Source organism: Panthera uncia (assembly GCF_023721935.1).
Source record: "Panthera uncia isolate 11264 chromosome A3 unlocalized genomic scaffold, Puncia_PCG_1.0 HiC_scaffold_12, whole genome shotgun sequence".
Classification (NCBI taxonomy): domain Eukaryota; kingdom Metazoa; phylum Chordata; class Mammalia; order Carnivora; family Felidae; genus Panthera; species Panthera uncia.
In genome coordinates this window covers 23873611-23878316 of record NW_026057579.1, presented here as the reverse complement: position 1 = coordinate 23878316, position 4706 = coordinate 23873611, and positions in this window count along the sequence as shown.

Genomic DNA, 4706 nt, shown 5'->3' with positions numbered 1-4706 from the left:
TTATTGATTTAGAATATTAGAAAAAATAAATAGAAGACAACTTATGTTTTATACAGCCTAAATTTTTCACTTGTCACACCAATGTTTTAAAAAGTGAATGAATTAACATTGCTAGTGTTAATTATCTGTAAGAAACTTACTACTCTAAATAATTAGGTTTTTTTCATACAAAGAGAAAGAAGCATCCCAATTTAGGTATGGAATTAACCTTCTTTGAACTCAGGAAAACTATACCTGTGAAATTAGGCCACAGTTAATCTTCTGATTAAAACACATGGATTCAGCTTATACAATTGTGTAAAAGTTATTTAGTGATTTAGAGGATGCTTCCTACAGATAAACTTTCCCCTCAGGTCCTCGGTAATGAAGAAAAAAAAATAAAGAAAAAAATGCTTCTCCCACAACAAAAGCAAAAAGAAATAGACACTTTCAAAGAATAAGTTTTAGATTTGCTTAAATTCAAATTTTTAAAAAACAGATTGTATGTACACAATGCAATCAGATAACAAATAGCCAAACAGGACTCTGAATTGCAATAAGCCTAATAAAAAAGAAACATTGTGGCCCACTGGATATGAGATAGCCCACCTAGTCCTTTGTCTCCACATTTTCAAAAGCAGCAGTCACAGTGACAGACTCCACTATGGGGCAGTCTGTACTCTTCACAATGATGACAGAAAGGGTAGGATTGGCTGCATTGCACTACAAATTGATTACGTTCAATTTACTTGTTTTGAACCTGCTGCCACAGTAGGAGAGACACTGGAATGCTTGCACAGATGTCACAGGACTTAGTGACATATGATACTATATTTTCAGAAAATGAAGGTCAGCCCTTGGGTTTGGTCAAAGCATCTCTAATTGATCTTCCAAAGGGTACATATTTTCATGGAGGCAGTGATACCCTATCACTAGGGTCTGATAACTGACCACTCAGCAAGTTGATGTTGGGGCAGTAAACTGGAGAGAAGCATGCTTCTGTTACTCAAAAGCACCTCTCACCTCCCGCTTTTTATCCAGGATTGCAGGAACTACTCTTCTTAATATAGGAATATATAAAAACTACAGTGGAGAAAACTAATCATTTAATAAACTTGGGGGCACACAGAGCCCTTTGTTGATCTGATAAGAGCTAGTAGCTTCTTACTATAAAAACCTAGAAATGTCCAGCAAATTTTGCACAAAACTTCAAGGGAGTGAAGCCCCTGAAACCCATCCATGGACCCTAACAACTCCTTAGTTAAGATGCTTACTGTACCAGCTAAAGGATAAGGTTCATACTTAATTCCTCTTTGTATCTCTAACCTTTCTAGTGCAGTGACGGGCCTGGAGTAGATTTTCAGGTATTTGGGGAATAAATAATTTACTGGGGGTTGGAGTTGGTGCTCTCATTCACAGGGAGCTCCAGAGCACCTGTAGAAAACCTCCTAGAGACTCAGTGCTCTCATGTCGGCCATTGCCAGAGGTCTACTGCTTTCCTGTTACTGCCTCTTGTCTGTGTGTTCAGGAGAGAAGGATTCCAAGAAGATAATGAGTGATGGATGTGGGTGACAATCAAATGCAAGCAACAGCAACCCCAACCTGACTACACTGGATAAGTCATGAGTGAGGTCATTGCTGTCAAGCTGACCCTGTTTTTGGCTCTTGCCCATTATGTTAGAATATTAGAATATCATTGTACTTCAATAGATAGTATAGTTAACTGCTCCTGTGTCACCAAGAAATCTTTGGAGTGAGCCAGAGAATCAGTGCACTGAGGTACAGGTCCAGAACCAATGGTCTTGGCACGGAATCTGTGCTATAGAAAGAATACAGGAAATGGCTTCAAATTTATTCAATGCTCTGGCTTTAGAAGCATGTCTTTTTCAGGGTGAGGAGAGGATTATGATTGCTTTGTGTGTCTGTGTGACAGGGGGATGGAGAAGGAGGTCCCAAAGCTATGGACTCAAACCATGCTTTGAGAGATATTTTGAGGCTATACTTTCTAAAGCACATGTGACCTGTGACATGATTTTAACTCCTGGTCCAGAGCCTTCAGTATTGTCTCAGAGATCCCCCTTCCCCCCCGCCCCCCATGCCTTGGTAGTCCTTAAGAGTGGAGTCACACTGAGCCATGAAGCAGGATGTGTCATTGATAGCTAATCAGTGCAGATATCAGGTTTCGATGAGAATGCCCCAGTGGCAAAAGTTTGGCTCAATTACAGTACATCAATAACACAAATGTGGCAAGTCTCCAATTACAGATTGTTTTTACTGCCTGCTTCTTACTCTGTCCTGGCCTATAGATACTATGCATAGTGACTGGCCAGGGTCAGGACTGAGGGAAGATGATCCAAAGAAGAGAAGATCTAGGCTCTGCTTGTTGTGAGCTGGTAGCTGGGGTCAACCAGGCAATCAAGGACCACAAAGGGGAGAATGGCTCCACATGGTGGCCCAGGCAGATTGTTCAGGCCCTGTCCTAGTTCCATCTCTTTTGTTCTTCTGTGAGCCAAATGTCACTCTTTCTCTAGGGTTTGCTTTCAGTGGACCTCCTGGAAATCTCCCCTAATATCTCAGCTCCACCTCCCCTTCTGTGATCTCCTGTTACCAAAGAGGAATTATTACCCACGTGGCATTTAAATGTTCTCAATAGTCTGCAGTGTTTCTGGTCATTCTCCTTCTAGTTAGATCCTTGAGCACAAGACATCTATAGGCACTGTCCCATGGGGCTGAGCAAATGTAGAAATCAAGAATTTGTAGATTGAGTAAGTTAGGTATCCGACTATTAAATAATTAGAGAGCTAACAAGGCTGAATCCAAATTATTTTATGAACATTGGCATGGAGAGGGCATGTAGTCTCCTCAGCATTTTTCAAACTTTTTGAAGATGACCCAGATTAAGAAATTCTTTTCCCATCACAATAAAGTATTCACAAATATAAGTAATAAAAGCAAAAGTTACCTGAAACAAAACTTACCCTTACTACATGTGATGCACTCTGATATTTTCTGTTATGTTCTATTTCATTAAAAAAAAAATGCTGGTCACCACCCATTGAATTGATTTCATGATCCACCAATGGGTGGCTACTTTTTGTTTGCAAAACATTGGCTTGCCTCATGGGATTGTAGTAAACCCGATAAGGAATTCTACCCTCCTTTCATTCTTCTCTAAAAACCATAAAAATATTTTCTATTCGTACATAGTTTACATAAAATCCAGAGCAAATACTTATAACAGTTCTGAAGTAGGTTTAACTGTATTTCACAGCTAACAAGTGGTGAAGTTGAGATGTAAGACTCCAAATCTTGGGCTCTTTTCACTTTATCATGCTACATCCATTATCATATCTGTGTCTTTCTAGTTGTAAGTGCCTAAAGGACCAGGGATACACCTAGCATCAGGCTGCATGCCCAGGAAGTGCCTGGTGAATACCTGATAAACAGAAGGTTATAATAAGGTTTGTCAAAGGCCATGCCTCTTATGAGGTATGATTATACTTCATGTATAATCTCATACCTATGACGGTATATGAGCCATTGGTCGATTGGGTGGCTCTGGAAAAGTCTCCCGAGCTTAGAGGGCTTCTTCAGTGAACACATAAGAGGGACTGACAGAGGGATACTGTTTGATTCCTCCCTATATTTGAGCTTTTCCTAGAGCTCCCAAAGAAAGTTCCAGAAAGGCATTAAAAGCACCAAACAGGAAGATCTTTATTTCTGCTAGTTTTCCCAAACAGCTGGTTTTCCAAGTCTGTTATTTGTAGACCTGGCTTCTACCAAACCCTAAATCCATGACCAGTAAACTATTGAGAACATGCCCCAATTTCTGTTGGACCTCTCCAGCTAAATCTGATGTCCTTGGGAAACACAAACATCTGTCCTAAGGTATATATATATGTGTGTGAGGAGGTAAGGTAAAAGAGTTAAGACTGAACAGGCACTGAATAATCATCTGTTGAATGCATCAATGAATGACTATATGGGTGAAAAAACTCAAAGTGTAAGCATATGCTATACATATGTAGATATTCAGGATTTTTTGTATGTGCTCGTATGAGGCTGTTTTCCTCAGTGACCTAGGAGGGGGAAATGTGACAGTCCTCTGGGTACTTGGAAAGGAAGGGACAGGTAGAGAGAGGAGTTGAGAGAGGAGTTGAGAGAAAAGGGAAGATAAGAACTGGAAAGAAAAATGAGAGGGAAATATGTGGCTAGAATAACAGGAAGAGGACCCAGCGACACTGAATGTTGATCACAATCTTTGTTAGTTCTAGAATTAACTTTATCTTACCTGTTACTCTGTATACTTTGTTGGATTCAAAGTACATGTTTCACTGGATGGAAAGTTCCTGTTTACTTATTCTTTCTGACCTAATTTTAAAAGGCTATTTAACCATTTTGGTAAGTTTCTTATAGCTGATATACCTCTGAGCTGAGGTGAGGAATGGGAGGAAGGGGTGTCATGGTGGCTTCTTAAATCCAGTTCATGTGGAAGGACTGAGAGGGGAAGTCTTCTCTAGCATTGAATCAAACAGAACCCTCTTAGCAGGAGCAAAATAGGTGATGTTGCAATGAAAGGATTCACCTTTCAACCTCATGTTTGATATGGTTTTGGGAAAAGAACAGCATTCTGTCCAAAAGTCAAGTCAAAAGCTTCTCCACACATTGATTTCCCAATCCAGGACTGGTAATATCAAATAAAACAAAGGCCCTTTACCCAAATGAAG